Raw genomic sequence first — 22,895 nt, forward strand, 5'->3', positions numbered from 1 at the left:
GGTGATGGAATCTTCAGAGGATCCAGTGGAAAATCAAACAGTCCTATGATAAATTAAACAGGTAAGCTCTCGCTCACGGCAAAAATAATGCTTTTATACTTCAGGTAGATAACTCATTTAGATAACTGTTAATATGCAGCATACCTTTGCCTCAGTCTCGGAACAAATTTGTAAGACAGGTTCCTTTATTATGCACATTTACAGAGAATATACTGTGAGGAATTTCTCCACATTAGACTACAGGTAATTCCTAAAGCTATGCCTCATCATCAGTTCCTAAACTAATCTCCCTGGATTCCTGCATAAAGCCCTTCTTAAGCAATTGTATACAGCAGCAAAGTTATGTATAGCTCATAATTGGAAGTCTCCCAAGCAATCTTCTAAACAAAAGTTGATTGATAAAAGTTTGGAGACCATGATTATCTGCAAATGTATTCAGCAAGTGCAACAAGCCAGGAATCCCAATTTTTAAAGATGTTATGGCATGATGGATGAGGAAGACGTTCAAGCCTCTAAGCAAATTCCAGTCAGGTAGAGATGCATATATATATTTTACTTATGATGATTTGGCCATATAACTTATACATCCAAACACTCTCAATAATTAGTGAACATCTCCTTGGGCTGTTTAAGTATAATGGGGAAGCTTCCCATAAGCTTACCCATAATGAACTATCAGCTGTTATCAGTGAGTTTCCTTTTTCTCTTATTTTGTTGTATTTTTATAAGTGTTCTTCCTTCTTTGCTGTCTGGGTTCTTAATTTCTAAATAAAATTCCATGTGTGTGTGTGTGTGTGTGTGTGTGAGAGAGAGAGAGAGAGAGAGAGAGGTGGGGGGAATAAACTGAGGCTTAGGGCTGATTCATGTAGTTTCCTATGCTTCAAACCTCTGCTAAAAATATCTGAGAGGATACACTGCATTCCACTCAATGTTTCCTCATTCTTCCAATTTTAGATTGTAGTAATATAACTTCAGAAGCTATTACCCTGCTTTCAAGTAATGCAGTTTTCCTGGAGCAATTGGTTGGCAATAATAATCCTGAGGAAGTGAAACATCAGTGAAACATGAGGCTGTGGTGCAGCACAAGGGGTCCAATACAATCTCTAGTTCATACAAATGCCATCTGCATTACATGTAAGCATAGCGTCAACTACTCGTATTTCCACCTCACACTATAGGAGTACCGCATCATTCTTCAGGGGGGAACAGCACTCCTCTCACTTCCTGTTGAAGTGAAACAGTAGTAAAAGCCCAGTAGCCATACCATCAGATTTTTATTTTTAAAAACTAACTAGGAAGGATACTTTGTTATCCTTAGTTGTTTGAAGGGTGGATGTCTGTCCATTTTTAAAGACGGAGGCTAGATCCTTGCATCTTTTAGGCCATGGCAGCCTATGTGGCAGTTTCTTTCATGAAACTGCCAGTGGTCAATGCATGGTGACAGAAGGAAGGGGGAAATTTCTGTCCTGACATTTCGATGCAGGAAGGCAGCAGGAGAGGTGAAGGCTGCCTCAGTCATCGTCTTGGAAGTGCAAGCTTGCTGAATGGATAGTTGCACCTGTTGAGCCCGGTCTGGGACAATTATCCATTTGGCAACCTTGCTGTCAGGATTGACTCCGGGTGCAGGGAGATAGTTAGCAGCTCAGATTCAGAAGAGGAGCCACCAGAACTAGGGGAGGCTTTTTCACAAGCCAGTTCAGATATGGGTAGGTGTGCTTCTCATGTTACCAACTCCCAGATGGCCAGGAATGAAGCTTTCCCCTCACCCCCCTCTGTGAGAAGGAGCGAGCAGGAAGAGGGGTTTGAGGACTGTGACCTAAGAGACATGAGACAACGACGCAGAGCTAAGAGTCAGGGGTGGAGCTTAGATGGTTGAACCGGTTAGCGATGCATGAGAGGCTATGCCGGGAAGCAGCATGTGAGGGGCGGGACCTTCCTCCCTAAGTTAGCCTAGCCAGAAAGCCATCCTTTCAAATGACGAGCAACTTTCGGGGATCCCATTTGAATCCCCTGGAGGCATTCCTTTGTAGCCAGAGAGTCCCTGGGGATTTCCATTTGTAATGAACCTGTGAATAATGAATTAAAGGTGTGAGACTGAAGCCTCTCCTTTTGTATGTTTGTGAGTGCTTAAGGAAAGCAGGGCCCAAGGGAATCATGACACTTGCATTGTATTGGCTGTGGCATCCCACGCCAACAACTTCTGAGTATTGTTGTTGTTGTTCAGTCATTCAGTCGTGTCCGACTCTTCGTGACCCCATGGACCATAGCATGCCAGGCCCTCCTGTCCTGCGCTCTCTCCCAGAGCGGGCTCAAGTTCATATTCATTGCATCGGTGATGCTATCTAGCCATCTCATCCTCTGCCATCCCCTTCTCCTTTTGCCTTCAGTCTTTCCCAGCATCAGGGTCTTTTCCAGAGAGTTTTCTCTTCGCATTAGGTGGCCAAAATATTTGAGCTTCAGCTTCAGTATCTGTCCTTCCAAGGAGCACTCAGGATTGATTTCCTTTAGGATGGACCGATTTGACCTCCTTGCAGTCCAGGGGACTGATAAGAGTCTTCTCCAGCACCACAGTTCGAAAGCATCAATTCTTCGGCGCTCAGCCTTCCTTATAGTCCAGCTCTCATAGCCATACATTACTACTGGGAAAACCATAGCTTTGATTAGACGGACCTTTGTCAGCAAGGTGATGTCTCTGCTTCTCACTATGCTGTCTAGGTTTGCCATAGCTTTCCTCCCAAGGAGCAAGCATCTTTTAATTTCATGGCTACAGTCACCGTCTGCGGTGATCTTGGAGCCCAAGAAAGTAAAATCTGTCACAGCTTCCATTTCTTCCCCTTCTATATGCCAGGAAGTGATGGGACCACATGCCATGATCTTAGTTTTTTTAATGTTGAGTCTCAAACCAGCTTTTGCACTCTCCTCTTTCACCCTCAACAAGGGGCTCCTCTTCGCTTTCTGCCATTAGGGTGGTATCGTCTACTTATCGGAGGTTGTTGATAATTCTCCCAGCAATCTTAATTCCGACCTGTGATTCATCCAACCCGGCGTTTCTCATGATGTACTCTGCATATAAGTTAAATAAGCAGGGTGACAATATGCAGCCTTGTCGTACTCCTTTCCCAATTTTGAACCAATCGGTTGTTCCATGTCTGGTTTTTACTGTTGCTTCTTGACCCTCGTACAGGTTTCTCGGGAGACAGATAAGGTGGTCTGGTACTCCCATCACTTTCAGAATTTGCCAGAGTTTATTGTGACCCGCACAATCAAAGGCTTTAGCGTAGTCAATGAAGCAGAAATAGACATTTTTCTGGAATTCTCTTGCTTTCTCCTTGATGCAGCGAATGTTGGCGATTTGATCTCTAGTTCCTCTGCCTCTTTGAAACCCAGCTTGTACTTCCGGTAGTTCTCGGTTCGCATACTGCTGAAGCCTAGCTTGTAGGATTTTGAGCATCACCTTGCTGGCATGTGAAATGAGCGCAATTGTGCGGTAGTTTGAACACTCTTTGGCGTTGCCCTTCTTTGGAATTGGAATGTAAACTGACCTTTTCCAGTCTTGTGGCCACTGTTGAGTGTTCCAAATTTGTTGGCATATTGAGTGCAGCACTTTAACAGCATCATCTTTTAGGATTTTAAATAGCTCAGCTGGAATACTGTCATCTCCGCTAGCTTTGTTGTTACTAATGCTTCCTAAGGCCCACTTGACTTCACTCTCGAGGAGGTCAAGTTCAGTGACCGCACTATCATGGCTATCAGGGACATTCAGATCTTTCCTGTATAGTTCTTCTGTGTATTCTTGCCACCTCTTCTGAATCTCATCTGCTTCTGTTAGGTCCCTGCCTTCTTTGTCCTTTATCATGCCCGTCTTTGCACAAAACGTTCCCTTGAGATCTCCGATTTTCTTGAAGAGATCTCTAGTCATTCCCATTCTGTCGTTTTCCTCGATTTCTTTGCATTGTTCATTTAAGAAGGCCGTCTTGTCTCTCCTTGCTGTTCTCTGGAACTCTGCATTCAGTTGGGTATATCTTCCCCTTTCTCCCTTGCTTTTCGCTTCCCTTCTTTCCTCAGCTACTTGTAAAGCCTCATCAGACAGCCTCTTGGCTTTCTTGCATTTCTTTTTCTTTGGGATGGATTTCGTTGCTGCCTCCTGAACAATGTTACGGACTTCCGTCCATAGTTCCTCAGGCACTCTGTCTATCAGGTCTAATCCCTGAAATCTATTCCTCACCTCCACTGTATATTCATAAGGGATATGATTTAGGTCATACCTGAATGTTTAGTGGTTTTCCCTACGTTCTTCAATTTAAGCCGAAATTTTGCAACAAGAAGCTCATGATCTGAGCCACAGTCAGATCCAGGTCTTGTTTTGACTGACTGTATAGAGCTTCTCCATCTTTGGCTGCAAAGGACATAATCAATCTGATTTCGATATTGACCATCTGGTGATGTCCATCTGTAGAGTCGTCTCTTGTGCTGTTGGAAAAGAGTGTTTGCTATGATCAGCGTGTTCTCTTGGTAAAACTCTATTAGCTTTTGTCCTGCTTCATTTTGTACACCAAGGCCATGCCTGCCTGTTATCCCGGTGATTTCTTGACTTCCTACTTTAGCATTCCAATCCCCTATGATGAAGAGGACATCTGAGTATTAGGTAAAGAAATATCTACTTTGAATATTTATGACATTAAGTTCATAACGTTTATATGTGGAATCCCAATTATTAAGTTCTGTCGCTCTGTGAAATACCAGGATGGGCTGAAATTCCCCTCCATTGCCATGCTACGGCTGCTTGTGTTTTTGCCTATTGAATTGTCACAACTGGCCACCAGTACTTTTAGATATGTGCTGAATCTCAGACTTCCTGCCTCCATGCAGGCATTTAGACTTGGAGACCATAGAAGTATCTTCCATATTTTGAAGAAAATGGGAAGCATGAACCAAATTGACGTTCAACAATAGATAATTCCCCAAAGAATGGTTATTGTATAAACAAAATCAAACTTACCAACTTCTTCAAAGAATAATTTGAAATTCCAATCAACTGTTTTGCAAATCTTAATTTGGCCTTTTCTTGATTCCCTTTGTTGCCTGTTTGATGTTAGACCCCCCCCCCCCAACCACCTCTTCATTGCTCAGAAAGCACCAACATGAAAATACAAACAGCCCCTCCATTTCTGCATGGAGATACCTAGACAAAAGCAGCAGTCTTAATTAATCAAATTAAATCAGCAAGACACTTCCGATTATCCCCTTTTAGTCCAAACCAGCTTCTATAATGACAACTGATGCAAAAATAATTAAACCAAGACAGAGTTGAGTGGGGAAGGGTGGAATAATATATTTAGGGTTTGAAGAGAAGTAATTAGTTTTGGCAGGTTATTTATGTATGTTTATGTATGTAAATTGAAAAATTAGCTGTTCTAAGCAGAGGCAACACATTCCAGTGTGTGCTTTGCTACATGGTCACAAGGAGAGCAGGGAGAGAGAAGTTAAAAGGACAGCAACAAACTTCCTTTTAAAGGGTGTGATACTTAATCAGTTGCATCTGTATACAGTGGTGGATGGTAAACCCCAGATGTTGTCAATGTGTTCTCTGAAAGGAACAGATGAAGACGGGCCAAAGATTCTAAACTTAACAGTTATGCACCAAGCCACACATATAACGACAGAGGTCATAAAAGGTCCCAGACTGATAGATATCAGATCCAGATCAACAAACTCAAGAATCTAGATATTCCCAATCCCATCATTTGTTTTTCAGGAAGGTAGACTTTGGATGGGCTAGTTACAAAGTTATTCTGTATTTTAGGATGCAGTCTTATGGGTTGCACCCTCAATTATTGTAGACCCCCCCCAAACATGGAGGCTTAAGGTTATCTAATGCAGGTTGGGAGGAGCAGCGAAGGCAATCTTCACCTCCCCATCCTCCTTCCCTGCATTTTTGGCTAGATGGGCTTTTTTGCCCATCTAGCTGGAGCACTTCAGAGGGGGAGGGAAGGAGGCTGGAAGAGGCTCAGGATAACTCATATTTTGGGCTTTCTGGTCTTCTCCCCTCTTCAGTCTCCTCCCCTCTGCACCAACCAGAACACCCCCCTCACCCCTTCTCTGAGGTTGAACTCCCAACCTCAGAAAGCAGCTGGCATGGTTCTTTCCACGCTGGCTGCAAGGGGGAAGGGGCGGAGCTCCAATTCCCCTGTCTGAGGTCAGACAGGGGAATTGCTGTTTCTGACCTCGGATCAGGGAATCCGAAATATCCTGTAGCCCCTCAGGTGCTGAATAGGGGACTATTCCCCATTGGATTGGTCCCTTCTACTATTTACTATTTAAACAAGAACCTAGTATACATATTTTGTCTCAGCTGTGCAAGCCTAGGGTAGCATTGCTCTTCATTACCCAAAGTGTGTCTGTGAGATTATTCAAAGAAGCCACCTTCAGCCAGAAGACCCATCTAATTGCAAATGAAGCCTTTTGTCCACTCTGGGCCTAGGAACATAAGAAGCTATCTTATACTGACTGGGTTCGCAAGATCAGTGCAGCCCACTGTGGCTTATTTAAGCCACAGTGGGTTGTGGCTAAGGATGTACGAAAGTCACTTACCTTTTCGCAGGGGTGCTTCGCGGTGGGGGGGAGGCGCTTCGCTTCTCCCCCTGAAGTTCAGGCGAGGGGGGGGAGGCGTCCCGCCTCGCCCGGCCAAAATTCAGGCCAGGGAGAAGCGCCCTGTCTCCCCGGCCGCAAAACAAAGTGTAAAAAAAAAAAAACCGTGATAGGCTACGTAACAATTAACGTAGCCTATCACGGCTAGATTTCCAAAGTCAGCCATGATAGGCTACGTAAATCGTTACGTAGCCTATCACGGGTGACTTTGAAGAAAAAAAAAAGCGTTTTTGCAAATGGCGGCGCCCTATGGGCACCGCCATTTGCGTTCCTTATTTGGTCCCGGTAGTTTTCGTAAAGATTTACGTAGACTACGCCATAGTCTACGTAAATCTTTACGTAGACTACCTGGACCAAATAAGGAACCCAAATGGCAGCGCCCATAGGGCACCGCCATTTCCGTACACGCTTTTTTTTTTTCAAAGTCACCCGTGATAGGCTACGTAATGATTTACGTAGCCTATCATGGCTGACTTTGGAAATCTAGCCGTTATAGGCTATGTTAATCGTTACGTAGCCTATCATGGGGTTTTGGGGTTTTTTTACACTTTGCAATGCTGCCCCCGCTCCCGACGAAAGGCCGATGAACCGCCGCCGGGACCCGCCACCGGGAGGGACATTCGCCATAGGTATGTCCCATCCCGGGGGGGGGGGCGGGGGGCAGAGAATTTCACCGCCAATTTTGGGGGGCCAAATGCATTGGCCCCCCGAAGATTCAGGGAGAAATTCTCCGCCATCCCTAGTTGTGGCATGTGCCAGCATGTGCTGGGCAGCTTTTGAATACTCAAGCTGCTGCTGCAGCTTGTTGTGACATCCAAACCCAGCAAGGTTTGGATGTCAAACCCTCCGCGCCCAAATGCCACCCGTCCAGTTCCGCCATCCTGCAAAAGACTATTCTTCGCAAATATTTACATAGTTTCCGTCGGCCGGAATTGATCCTATGTAACTTCCGCCGCACTTGCCATTGTTTGTTGTGATTGCTTACGTATTTTCTCCCTAGGGGGGAATCCCCCCGTAACTTCTGCCACACTCGCCATTGTTTGTTGTGATTGCTTATGTATTTTCTCCCTTGGGGGGAATCCCCCCGTAACTTCCGCTGCACTCGCCATTGTTGGGATTGCCTTGGCTGGAACTTTCCCACTATTTTCATAATTGTTTACGTATTTTTTTTCATTTCCGCCTGGAATGTTTCCTGCCCTCTGTGCACTCCCCCACTGTCTTGTCTCCTATGTGTGAAGGAGGGGAAAATGGTTGGTGAGTTCCCTCCCCTCCATGATGTTATCTTCCTGGTGGTGGGGGTGGCCTGGAGGGTTCTCGCTCACCTGACCTCACCTGACCTCACCTTCACAGACAGTAAAAAAAAAGATGAGGCTACGTGCACTTCGTGACCCAGTCCCTCCCAGCGAAATAAAGCCGCGTCGTCGCAGGAAACTGTGTATTTATTAAATACTTTCATAAAATCCCTTTCACCATCTATGTCTATTTCTTTCATTCCGATTTGCAAAGTTTCCTTCGTAAATACTTTTGTAAAATTTTCGGCGGCGAAAAAATAAGGGTCCACGTGAGCTCTGGTCCGAGTAGACTGGGGCTCCCCATTCCTAGGTGGGTTCCATGGACCGGATGTGTCTGAATTCGATCCCATTTAACTTTCGGATGGAATTCTCTAACATCCCTACCTGGCTTACATTCTCCTAAGTCAAGATACAGGTCAGGGCTAGCCTGAGATTGCCTGTAACAAAGAATGAGAGGGCATCCCCTCCCATTCCATGTGCAAGAGCCAACTGAACTGGAAATTGAATCTTTCTTCAACACTGGGAATGAGACAGCATCCTCCACCACAATAAGGCAGCAGACTAGCTTGGTAGGTGCAGGACACACAACTCTCCCCTCCAACACCTTGCTGCCACCTCCCAGCATCTGCCACCTGAGGCAATCGTCTCACTCTGCCTAATGGTAGGGCCAGCCCTGACACAGTCAAAGGACTCTTTCATCCATTTCCTGTGTGAACAATAACAGAAGAAGTTCTGTCAGAATTCATCATTTATGCACCTCCAGCTGCTCAGTCATGAGCCAAGATGTGGGCAGATAAGAGTAAGAAGATAAGGAGCATAAAAAGAGGATTCTGTTCAAGTCCTCACTGGTGTTCACACTGGGAATGATGGGGATAAAATGGCCTTTGTCTGTGTCCTTAATCCTTATCCTGGGATTGGCACTGCACTGGGAGAGGGCTGCTATTTTCAGTGGTATAGTGGAGCCCAGACTCACAGGGTTGAAGCACTGGGACTTTCTGATTAGCAGGAATGATGATGGAATCTGCCACTCTGCACTCAGGCTTCCCAGTTCCATCTCAGCTTCGCTGCAATCCTCACAGTAAATTGTGGGGAATGGATTTCCCCAGCAATAACATATTGCTGTGAGCTATTCCTGTTGTAATGCAAAGTATTTTGGGATGGCTTGGTTTGAATGGATAATTAAGACCCATTCACCTTACAAAAGACCTACAAAAGACTTCCACCATCAGAGGTGCATTTGGTAGCAACGCAAGAGCGGACCTTTGCGGTCAGGATGGATGGACTCACCTGCACCCGGCTTCCTGGGGTGCTCGCCGAGCTGCTACCCCTGCAGCAGCTCCCCTGGATGCACTCGATGACCCTCTGAGCTCGCCAGGACCTGATCACTGAGCAGCCCTGTGCCTGACAAGCGGTCCTGTGCTGCTCTTGAGAGCTGTCAAAAAAGTGACTGCTCTCAAAAGCAAGGGAGAGAAGGGATCCCTATGAAAATCATGAAAATTGGGGATGGGGGTGGGGAATCCCACCCCTCCACTGTGGGTCCTGTTGCCCCAAGGACACATGATGGGGGGGAGAATTCCCCTCCACCCCCACTCAATTTTTGCAACAAGCACTTTGAAAACCTAGTGTAAGTAAATGGAGCCCTTCCACTGCCTGCAATTTTGCTCAGATCAGGGCCTTTTCTGCCCTATGTGCGCAATATCACATTTACAGAAGTTCCCAAGGCACCTTTTCCCCCACAAAATGGTGACCTCAGGAACGTCGAGCGCTCAGCGATGGAGCATGGGGATGGCTCAGCAAGTTTTATTCAAGAAGGCCTTTGGCCTGTAAGTGGGTGCGTGGGTTGGGGGCTATTTTTATTCTGTAATTGTTAGGTTTTAAATTGTATGGCAATATGTTTTATTGTTCTAATCTATTTTAAATTGTTTTTTATAAACTGCCTTGAGTGCCATTTTTGGTAGAAAGGTGGGGTATAAATCAAATAAAAAAATAATACATGCAAAAGACATGTATAATATTATTTATTTAGTATATTTTAATCTGCCCAATAAACAACACTCTTGGGGCAGATAACAAACAGCTAAATGACTAAAATGACATACAATCAGTTAAAAGAATTAAAATATAATACAAATATTTATAAGAATAAAATACATCACAGAGGGCACTCACCCCTCAATTGTTTTCCTCATAGCAATGGAGTTGCAGCCTGGGTTCAGGCCCCAATGGAGCTCTCAGCCCCAATAAAGTGTACCCCTTTCCCACCCCCAACCCCCATACTTGGGCTCTGGTATTCCATTCAGATATTCAGATGAACATGTAGAAGTCAGAAACAGGGACAGTTGGTGTGATCCCAATTGCACCTTCCATGCATTTACTGAACGTATCAACCAATTAACAGGACTTCATTTGAAAACTGAACCACATGGAGCAAATTTCAGCTTTCTAACTTTAGTTAGGAGATTGTGTTTCTGTCCCATTTCACTTGATAACATTTGCAAGCCACTCTGCCCCATGTGAGTTAAACTTTGTCCCTTACGAATTTCTCTTAGCATGAAAACTGTTGTGGAAACTGTATGCCTCCCAGTCCTCTTCGCTAAATAAAAAAATCCTCAAGCGGAACTAATATGAGAGCAAAATAAATTTCATTTAAATGCAGAATACATTTCTTGGCCTCCTTGGGTCAAGGTTTTAGCAGGGGGGAAACTGTCCTGTTTACTGTTATTTCTTATCCTCTCTTGAGAGCCAAAATACTTCACCTTCCTTCTTGGTTTGGAGACTAGGCTTTAGCTGTCTCCTACAGAAGAAGCATGATGCCTTCTCAGACAGAATTAAATAGAGGTCATGCTCTAAGGCTTAGGAAAATCCTCATCATTCTGAGTGCCAAGTGGAATGAATACTAAGCATGTCAGCCTATATAAGGGCACAATCCTATGCATGTTTAGACAGAAAAAAGTCCCGTACCTCCCAGCATTCCTCGGCCAGCATGGACTTTTTTCTGTCTAAATATGCATAGGATTGCACCCTGAGTTGCTTTTCAGCACTATTTTTCCAGCAGTACTGGTGGATCACTACTAGACAAAAACAGGGGGCCTTTATGTCATTTTTACCCAAACTTCTTTTTTTTTTACCTTGCTTTACATCTCTAAACATGAGCCCAAAGGAGGAATAATGAAGCCCCAAGAGAACATGATTTCCAGTACCAATAATCAGCAGATCCAATTGCAGAGAAGGCAACAAGTTTGTGTCATGAATGTTGCCTGCAAGTGGTTTAAAGCTAGTTCAGGTTACCTTTCCTGCTTCATAAACCATGTTCAGGCTTGCATACTTCTCCCTCCCCTCTCCCCCATGTGTCAATTTTGGAACTTCTTTCCTGACTTGTGATTACACCAGAGTTTCCCTGAAGATCTTAACCAGGGATATCTGGTTTAATCTTAATTAACTAAGCAGATCCTGCGTAATTATCTTGGTGTGAGCTGACTGAGATTAAACCAAAGTTCCCTGGTTCAGACATAACGGGGACTAGCTTAATGCAAGCCAGGAATGAAGCATCAAAGTCAGTGAGCCTGTTTGCATGTCAGAACAGCCCATCATGGCTTAATTTAGCCAGGAGGCCTGTCATGTCATGCCAGGCCCCCATGGGCACCATTTCTGCATGGCGCCCTTGGGTGCCTGGCTTGCCATATCATGTGAACCCTGGCAGAACAGGGTGTTTGAGAGTTACACTAGGGATGTTGCGAGAGTCCGTGGGGGAGTGGAGTCTGACAGAATCCCCCTCACCCACCCTCCTGGCCCCCACTCGCTGAACTCCGGGGTGCTTGCAGACCTGTTTGATGAGCACCCTGTGAATGCTCCCTTCACACCTGTAATGTTGCATAGCTGGCCCTTTACGGCTGCCAATTACGCAATATTACCTACAAGGAAGTGCATGAGTTGCCACTGTTGTGCACAATGGTGACTTGCTAGGGAGGACGGGTGGCCCCATGGCTTCGTTGGGGGCTTACCAGGCTGCTATACTCACACAGCAACACAAGCAGGGGCGGGTGGCAGCAGCCACTTGGCAAGTGCCCAATGAAGCTGGATGCGGGTGAGTCCATCCATCCCTAGGTTAGACAACTGTCAAATAACCCATGACTTGTTTTAGGGTTATTTGAGGGTTGTCTAACCATCAAACAATCCATGCCAACTGGGTTTGCATAACACAACAAGCCATGGCAAGCCAGTGACCCATGGATGCCATGCAAAAATGGTGCCCATGGGCACCTAGCATGATGCAACAATTTGCACGGGTAAATTAAGCCACAGTGGACTGTTGTGTCATGCAAACCAGGTCAGTGAGTGAGGCAAGGCAGGTGTATGCAGTCCCGATGCTCATTCCTGGCTTCATAGTCTGTGGTTTATGAAGCCAGGAAAGATAATCCAAAAATGCTCATTAGAAACTCAGGGATGTCACTGTAATGTCATTACTTTGTGAGATTTCCGATCCTCATTCCATATCACTGGCAGCCATTGGTGGGGCTGGAAAAACTCACAACATGATGGTATAACAACTAGAGTTGTGCTGATAATTTTGGCACAGCTTTTCTCTCTCTCTCTCTCTCTTACACACACACACACACACACACACAGAGAGAGGACAGGTGGAAAGGGAAAAAGAGAGAGAGATTTTCAGAGGGCAGGAGAAATTCTTTGTTTTCAGCCCCTGCACAGGTCTAACCTTGATGGGTGGAGGTGGCAGTGGCATGTGAGGGTTGTATGTGTTCTTTTTATAATTAATTGCTGCAAAGTAGCAATGGAGCTGCAGAGTGGGCTACCATTCCCATCACCTCAGGAAAGCCTCTTTTCCCCAATGTACTGTCAATTCAGAGGGACTGGGGTGGGGGGAGATATGGTGTCCCCTACAATGCCTCTGAAATGATGCTATGTTGTTTGTTGCTTATTTACTTATTTGTTTATAATACTTCTATACTGCTTAATGTTTTTAAAAACACCTAAGTGGTTCACATTAAAATGTATATATAATACAATATAAAAACAATAAATAATAACAAATATAAACTTTACAGCAAGAATGTTAATAAAACAGGGCACTGACCAGCACTGTGACAATCCCTTTCTGGTCTTTCACAGCCTCTTTGCTTCACTGTGAAGGAGGCAGGTGTTTTTCTGCTTCCTTTGCAGAGATAGTGAGAATTTCAGAGACATTTCTCATTATGAAGGGCTTCAGGGGCTGTGCATATGTCCTTTATTTTTCAACTTGAGTCCTGTTCTCCTGTGCTTTTGCAGCCTCCCTGATTGTTTGTGCTTTCTGAAAAGACCCTAAAACACTTAGCCAGGACTTCCTCCCTTGGGGCTTTCCAGTACTGCAGCCTACTGAGGGCTTCTCTATGCCAGGCTTCTATCCTGCACCTTTACAGGGGCTTCTGCTTCCGGATTCTTTGTGGGATTAAGATCACCACCTTTACACATGCTTTTTTCAGGGAGTTCCTTTCTCTGCAAGTTCTATATGTTTCATTACACAGCCACAAGATGGATGCTGTGGTATAGTGGAATTGTGGAAATACATGAGCCGTTGGAGCACCATTAACATTAAATACTACATTTTCCCCATTAAGAAAAAAAACTATGATAAAGGTCCAAAAACACAGGAGAGGCCCTGGAGGTTGACAACATCATGTAAAGGACCTGCAAACTACCATGAGTGACCAATCACAAGCGCACAACAAAAGCCTTGTGTACAGAAACCCTGAGTGCTTGAAAGCTGTGTGAGGTTGTTTTGTTTTGTTGTTAAATGGACTTAACAACAAAACCCACCCTCACGACTTCACTCAATAGCCCACCCTGCTGTTGCCTCCTAATAATGGGTATCCAGTGTCATACTGCCTCTGAACCCTGGAGGTTCTATTCAGCCTTCATGACAACTAGCCATGGATCCATAGCCCTTACTCAAGTCTTGAGAAACTCTCCTACATGTATGAATAAGTCCCAGCAATTAGGTCTCCCATAACAATGATCTTTTAAGGCAACCTTTGTAGTCTAAAAAGGATATCCCACAACAATATTACTGGCTTGTCTATCCACACATACCAGTGGAAGCTGGTTACTCTGACATCAGTGGGGCGGTGAAAGTCAGAACAAGTCAGAACTCTAAAGGAGCCATCCAAAGTAGGAGAGGTCATTTAGAGTTCTGACTGAAACTCGGAGCTGATTCACTGTCCCACTGACATTGGAGCCACCAACTTCCACTAACACATACCTACGCAGGGGAAGGCCCATAGTTCATTGGTTGAGCACTTCTTTTGCCAGTTTCAATCCCTGGCATATCCAGCTAAAGTTCCTTAGGTAGCAGATTTTATTCATTCATTCATTCATTCATTCATTCATTTCATTTCTATACAGCCCAATAGCCGAAGCTCTCCGATGCAGGGGAAGCCTTTGCTTGACATGCTGGAGAGCCACTTCCAGTCAGAAGTGGGCTCAAGTTACAGGAAGCCAGGTTCTGGCTGAACATCAGGAAAAACATCCTTACTGTTAGAGCAATACGACAATGGAACCAATGACCTAGGGAGGTGGTGGGCTCTCCCACACTGGAGGCATTCAAGACGAGGCTGGACAGCCATCTGTCAGGGATGCTTTGACTTGGATTCCTGCATTGAGCTGGGGGTTGGACTCGATGGTCTTGTAGGCCCCTTCCAACCCTACTATTCTATGATTCTATGAGAATAGACAGTACTGGGCAAGATAGACCAATGCTCCAACTCCTTATAAGGCAGATTTCTGTGATCATTTATGCGCTCATCCTTAGGGGTAGATGGTAGAAATAGGGATGGATGGACCATCTGGTTTCACTAGGCACTCACCAAGCCGCCAGCACTGCTTGCCCCTGCGAGCCGCACAGTGCAAGCTGCTGGAGCACCCAACGAGTGCCCAGCAAGCACTGCAGGGCTGCCCATCCTCTTAGCAAGCTGCCATTTTGTGTAAAAATGGCAGCTCAGAGCTTTCTGGATATGTAATGTTATATAAATGGCAGGCAGTAAAGGGGGCAAACATAAACAGCCTATCCACGCCTGTAATGTTGCATAAATGGCCCCTTCACGGCTGCCACTTACGTAACATTACATATCTGGAAAACCCCAAGCTGCCATTTTAATGCAAAATGGTGGCTCACTAAGGGGACCGGTGGCCACTGGGTGCTCGTGGACAGCACGGCAGCTCCGGTAAGTGGTGGTGGCTCAGCAAATGGGGTCCAGGAGGCTGAGTGGGGGCAGGGGGATTCCATCCCTAGACATCCCTAGGTAGAACCAGGTCTTTTAAAATCTGTGAAAGCTTTCCTCAGGGGTTCACCTGCAGCCTGCAGATGGTTCTTGTTCACCCAAGTTATAGGGAAGCACACACAATCCCTCGTCACATGTTGATTGAATGAACATGTGTAGGGGGTCATGGTGCTGTGTAGGCTAGCACTACCTCACCTCGTTTCCCAATAAACATCCATTAGATATTTGCTGGGAAGGCTTCTCCACACATACAGATGTTCATGAAGAGAACTCCTAAACATGAGGAGAGGCCCTGACCAGTGGGGGTCTATCTTCATGTGTCAGAGCTCTCTGCACATACAAATGTGCATGCAGAGAACTCATGTTGACGAACATCAAACTGACATTCATTGAGGGAGCATGACAGTGGTACCTGGTGACAGCAGTGGGCAGGGCTAATCTGTAGCAACCCACATCCTCCTCTGCATGTTTGGTTGCTGCTAGAACAAGGGATCTAACTTGGGACCTTATCGCATAGGGACAAGTTTGGGTGAAATGGATGGTTTGGGCAATTTCTTTGGTGGAGAGGGTGCTGCTGTAGTTGAAAATGCCCATACCACATGGAGAGCCACTGCATGCCAAATTAATAGCTTTCTATATGGACAAATGCCATATGGTTCCCAGTTTTATGCAGCTTTGGGTTTGGTTAAGGCATAATTGGGCAATGATGGTATGCCCGGGAAGTCTTAAACATTACCCACAGGTTTCAGTACATTTCCATTTTCAGTGTCCAATGCATGTCCATAAAAATGGGCCAGTAGGAACCACAGAAATTTGGTACACCCAAGTGCCCTCCTATCTTTGCCCTTGTGAAGTCTTGAGTGGAAATAATAGAGGATACTGCAGGTCAGAACTGCAATGAATTGGCACCCTTTGGGGATAGCCTGGGACAAAAATTGCAGGCTACTGCAATAGGCCTCCAGGGAACTTTGCACAATATTCCATCCCCTACAATACATTTCTCTTTAACGTCTGTCCGCAACCGCAATCCATAAAACACTCATTAAGCCATGAACTTCAACACATACCAAAAAGCTATTATGAGGGGATGGTATAAGGCACTAAGTGGGGCTCGGGAATGCAATCCTCCTAACAGATGATAGCATTTGTTTAGAGACGTCTGCCTGAAAACATTAGAAAATCTTTTAATAAATGTACTAAATAAGATGCATAATTTAGCCCTTACTTGGCAGAACACTGGCTGGCTGCCAAAGCCGGCATGTCTTGGGCCCGACTCAGTGTCAGGACTACCCGCTGGTCCAGTACAAATAGGCTCATTAAAAAGTGGTTGCTGTTGTGCATTTGGGTTCCATTTCTCTTGCTAATGGCTCAATTTATGCTTTTCCTCTGAGAATGAGCCTCAGGAGATGGTGATGTTCACCCATATATACATTTCATATGCAACTGCAGGCCGCATAGTGAAAGAAAAGGGGATGGAAGAAATAACTTTTCTGTGCCTAGAGAAGGCCAGGCAGTCTTTTGGGATCTTCCTCATAACACTGAATACATTGCTTTTAGGCCATACATATTATTCTTAAGACACTGACACCACCCTCAAGCATGCCTATTTGATGAGTGCTGCTGTCAGCATTAAAAACTAGGGCTTGGCACAAAATATGGGATGTGAACGATCTCAGAACTGTTTTATACTTAGACCTGTGCCAAATAACTGACATACACACATGCACTGAGCTGGAATTTCTCAGAAGACATTTTTCTGAGAAAATTTCTAAGATGGTTCTTTTTTTCACTGCCTCCCCGCTAGAAAGAGAAAGATGCTTTGCAGAATTCCTCCAAATAGTTTCCATCATTTTCTATGGCAGCTGCCATTTTTCCATCACAATGCCCTAGAATGATGTTCCATCTGAGGCATTGTGGAAGATACAAAATTATGGCCTGGCTGCCATCACAATTGCTGTTGCAGAAGCACCCCCCCCCCCGACACACACACACACACCCTGCCCCAAATTTAGGAATAGATTTAGGGTAAAAGCTTTACTACCACCACCACTGTTAATGGTGTGCCCCATATCCAAGGGCTCCTTCACACTAACCTTTTATCCTGCTATTGAGATTGCTCACTCACGGAAGTTTGAGGGTCCTTTTCATGATGTCGTCAACCCCCAGGGCACATCCAGAGATATTTCCTTGTTATTGCGCTCCAAAAAGGTCCGGATAAAATGAACCATTTTTTAAAGTCAGAATGTAATGCGATTGAAACAGCCACTCGATGGCGCTGTTTCATTGTGTTCTATGGAACCTTGAAAATTAAAAGCTTCCCCTCGCAGCATTCATGTGGTCACTGTCTGGGAGCCCGCGATAAACATGGAAAGGTTCCAGAACAAGAGGACTGTGGGGGTTTCCTTTAGTGTAAAGGGAGCCCAAGAAATTGTTGGGGAATTACTCCTCCCACTGGGGAAAGTTGGTGAAATGGACCTTCCAATTTCTCTACTCAAATATAGGGTGGAGAATTTCAAGAGACCACTTGCACACAGCTGTAACACACACACACAGGGCTGGACCAAGACACTTTGCTGCCTAAGGCAGAGCAGCAAATGGTGCCCCCCCCCCAGTCAAGGTGCACAGTACCCAAAATTAGGGATAGACGAACCCTCCCACATCCACCCTGCATGCTGCTTGCTGAACCCCCTCCCCTTACCTGACCCCAGCGAGCATGCAGGGTGAGCTGCCCAATGGTCTGCGGGCACTCGGCAACAGCTCGCAGCTGCTTGCGAGCCTGCCCCTGCTGCCTGTCAGTCAGCCCCTCATGCTCTCCTTGCAAGGAAGAGCCCAAGGGGCCACTGCCACCGAGCAACCACACCTCTCTCTGCTGGTGCCCAGCAGAGAGAGGCGAGGATGCTCAGCAGTGGCAAAGGAGGCGAAGGTGGCAGGATGAGAAACTCTTGGCTCCCATCCTGCTGCTGCAGGCAACCATGCCTCTCTCTGCCAGGCACCAGCAGAGAGAGGTGCAGTTTCTCGGTGGTGGCAGCACCCCCTCGTTTTGCAGAAATGTTTCCTTCTCTCTGAACGGCTCCCTTCAGCAAGAAGGAAACATTTCTGCAAAATGACCGGCACGGCCAACTGAGCACCAGCCGTTTGGCGCAAGTGTTTCCTTCTCCCTGAAAGGGCCCCTTCAGGGAAGAGGAACCACTTCTGCCAAACATCCAGCACTCAATTGGCTGCAGTAGTGGGGAAAGGGAGAAAAGAGCACTCCCCTGTCCTCCTCCAGCCCTTGCTACAGCAGCAGCAGCAGCAGGGACAGGCCGGTTGTTTTACGTGTCAGACACTTATGTAAAATGACCAGGGCCTATCCCCACCGCTGCCAGCACTGCAATAGCAGGGATGGAGGACAGGAAAGGTGCTTCCTCTCTCCTCCTCCTGTCCCCATTACTTCAGTGGCAGGGACAAGGGGCTCGGGGAGAAAATGGGCAGCTGCGCTCTTGCCTGACTGTGCACGAGCCAAATCGGACAAGAATGGGTGACCACAAACTGGTGTCCAAGAGGCTGAGCTAGTGAGAAATCACCAGGCTTTGAGTCTCACCTGTGCCATCCCTGCCCAAAATTAGCTGAATTATTCTGGTACATGTGGCAGAAAATGCCATAATCACCTCTCCCCCTCCATGGCAGTAGAAATACAATAGCAAGGTAAATAATTAATGATTTGCTGCCTTTTTATGACACCCAGAATTTGCTGCCTGACATGACTGCCTCACTCCGCCTCATGGTAGAGCCGGCCCTTCACACATCACTTTTGCATCACCATTCATCCCCCACGAAAGTGGGAGAGGATATTTAGCCGTTTCAAGTGGAGGAGGCAAATGTTTTAACTTCGCTTTGTCTTAACTTATGAGGTAGTTCCCCCCCCCCTTTTTTTTTCTTTCTTTCATGGAAGAAGCCTTGCTGCTTCATCATCAAGAGGAAATGTGGCAGCTCTGGATTCTAGGACAGAAGGCTTCTAGGAACAATGCTACATGATGACATAGCGGCATTCCCAGGAACGTTCAGTCCAGGAACATGGCCAGAGCTGCCACACCATCTCTTGATGCAGTAGCAAGCTTTTAGGGATGGAGGGAGGGAGGGAGGAAGGAAGGAAGGATTTCATTCCTGGAAAACAAGATATCCTATGGCCATCTAGCCTCTGTCTAGTGGCCATAGGATTGCTCCCTCCCTCAGTGTGTATGAAAGAGACTGTGGTGAATGAAGAATTACTCTTTGTAGGAGGGGCAGTCTGCCTCCCAGAGGTACTGTGAAGAGGAAAAGGAAGAGGAAGAAGCAGCAGCAGCAGCAGCTCTTGTTGTTGCTGTCTGTTACCGTTAAGATGGTTGATTCTAGTTAGAGGCCTCTATTGTGTTTTATACTAAAATAAGGGTGCATTCCCATGCACCTTTTCACAGAAAAAGTCCTACAACTCCCAGCATTCCCCAGCTTGGTGGGTCACAAATTCTGCAGGCCTCAATCATCCTATGAACAAGAATTGCAAAATGCTCACGTTACATTTTCAACACCTCAAACCTACATGCACCACTCTGCTACTCCACTTCTAACAAAGCCATCAATCCTGTGAAACTAGATTAAGACCTTGGTGATAAATGTGCTTATAAGTAAGTCCCCTTGAAATCACTACTTCAAGACTGTCAGCTACATGGTGACAGGTGGGGGAAGAAGCGCTACAGAAATATAAACCTGGAGGTGTTTTTTAGAGGCTGTGTCTTCCCCCAAATGTGTGTTTCTCAAAGAGCCGTAAACAGGACTCCACATAATCAGCCTATTTATTAATCCTGTATATATCACAGCCCTCATATTTTCTTCCTCAAAGAGAGCCATTTATTTCTGTTTTTGTCCTTGAAGCCATATCCATACCTTTTAATCATAGAACACTACCTGACATTATTATTATTTTCTTTTAAACTTACAACTTGAAAGGGAGCCCACATCTGCTAGTCATTTGATCATTAGCACATATGCACCCCCTCATATAGGCAGAACTGTACTTCCTATTCAAATGAGTTACATGCACATTATTTGCTACAGATATAACATGTTAAATATGACACAATCACATGTAAGAAAATATCCCAGCGGCTCATTTCTTTGCAAAAAAGCAATGACCCTTTTCCCAGCCCATCGCTTCACCATTCCAAATGTCTTCCCCATATAAACTCTTACAAACAAACACCTGGAACTCCATAGGAGAAAAGCAGTTGAGGGAACAAAATAAGCCTTCTGAATACTCCATGTCTGCAAGGTAGCAAGTCATGGGGATTTTATCACATGCAACAGCATATAATGTGCAGTTTGATCATTAGTGGGAGTTTGACCTATGGGGAGGGATAGCCTTAGTGATTACAGAAAATTTATTGGGATTTGGTGGTGCTGATCTTATGGCTGATGGGATTATTTAGTAATGATGTCTCCTGTTAGAAAGGCCATTAGCAGACAAAAAACAAAAGGCAAAACAGAATGAGTGTGTACCAGTCCCACATGCACACAGGCTATCTTAGAATAACAAAAGGAAACCACATCTTTCTTTAGTGAAGAAAACAGTTTTATTCACAAATATTCTTGCATATACAATGCAGGTACAGCATAGGGCTTCAAAAGAGTTTGTTAGTCCATTTTGTATTCTATTACACTGACAGGAGTGAGACAGAAAACACAGTAATGGAGGTGGTTGGGCTGGGGAGGGAGGAAGGAAGGAGAGGAGCAAAAGGAAGAAATCACAGGAAACCACATTGTAGGCTATAGAAATCCTAAGGCTAGCTATGGTCAAAATTCCCATGAATTAACTAACTGCAACACTGCCCCCTTCCAGTAACTTCAATTGCAGATGAGGTTGCAGTATTCCCAACAATAGTGGCAGACACTGGGATTATCCAGGTGATCAGTGAATTCATGTTCCCATTTTAAAGTAATTCAGTCCATATAGAAATGGATTTGGGGGTAGGGAGATAGATTCGGCATGGGAAGATCACCTGTTTGTTCCTTTTGAAAAAGAAGTAGTGGTTGTACCCTTTGGATAAGGGCAGTGCACAATGTTCATAGATCAAAAGAAAATAAAATTAAAGCAGAAGCAGAAAAATGGCAAAACATTGATAAAGGCATAGGGGACAGCTTTGGTTTGCCACTTAACTTTTAAAGAGAAAGAGAGGCAGCAATGGTACAGCTTGAAGTGCTAAGCCCCTAAAATATTTTCAAATAAAGGGCAGAGTAGTCCTAACACTCTCCAGTGGCAATCCAGGAGAGGTTACGATGGGACAGAGGTTCTTTCTGCTAGTGGAGAGGAGTTCCGCCAGCTGGGGTGGGGTGTACACCCCAGAGGCCCCATTATTTCCCATGGAAATCTCTGTGGTCATCTATCTCCCATCAGTGGTAGGCCCTGAAATGGGCGTTCCAGACAGGGGCAAATCAGGGCTGACTTTGGATCCAGGTGGATCCTCAGCTATGCCAGTCTGGAACTTGCACAGTTAATTCCCCAACCACCACCATCACTGCTTTCAATTGGGGTATTTGAAAGATCCACCAGGGTAAACAAAAACAAAAACTGTCAAAGCTGCCCAGGAAAAGCCCTTAGTAATGCATAATGTTGTATTTATTCATCCAGTCTTTCTGTTTCACCTTTCAACTTGTATTAGATTGACAAGGTGATTCACAGATGAATTGTGGCTATTAAAACATAATGCATTTTAGACAACATTAAAAACATTTAACCTTTTCACAGCCTGAGCCTAATATAAGGGTAGCCACAAACAAAAGAAAGTAGTTCTTCACACAGCACGTAGTTAAACTATGGAATTCGCTACCTCAAGATGTAGTGACGGCCACCAGTTTGGATGACTTTAAAAGGGGGTTAGATAAATAACCTGGAGGAGAAGGCTATCAGTGGCTACTAGTCCTGATGGCTACATGCTACCTCCAGTACCAGAGGCAGAAAGCTTATGTACACCAGTTGCTGGGGAACATGGGTGGGAGGGTGCTGTTGCACTCATGTCCTGCTTGTGGGTTCTTCATCAACAGCTGGTTGGCCACTGTGTGAACAGAATGCTGGACTAGATGGGCCCTTGGTCTGATCCAGCACAGCTCTTCTTCCATTCTTTTGTTCTCACACCCCTAGAATAAACTGCTGCTCTTCATGGTCTAGTTATGGCACTCAAAGGCTAGTTATGGCACTCAAAGCAAGGTCCAATAAATTGACTTGAGCATATCGGAGATGGGAGTGGGGGTTCACAGAATGAGACATGCTCATGATCAAGGCCAGCCTTCCACAAGTACTTCATGCCCTCCACATGTGTTGGACTATTTATTTTATTTATTTATTAAAATATTTCCAATCTGCCTTACATGGATAGATCTCAGGGCAGGATGCAATTCATCAATAAAACAGCTCATCATTAAACAATAGAACAATAATTTATTTATTTAATTAATTTATTAATTGCCCATCTCTGGTTGATATAGAAAGTGTATAATAAAACAGTTTAAAACAATACAATTCTACAGTAAAAACACCATATTTCTAAAAATACCTTAACCCACCCCAAATGCCTGCCTGAACAACCATGTTTTTAATGTGCGGCGGAAGCTCATTAAAGAGGGGGCATGGCAGAGTTCCCTATAGAGGGAATTCCACAGAGTGGGGGCCACCACA

The sequence above is a fragment of the Heloderma suspectum genome, chromosome 1 (genome assembly GCF_057233095.1).
Source record: "Heloderma suspectum isolate Gila_16-S chromosome 1, 16-S_ref, whole genome shotgun sequence".
NCBI lineage: Eukaryota > Metazoa > Chordata > Lepidosauria > Squamata > Helodermatidae > Heloderma > Heloderma suspectum.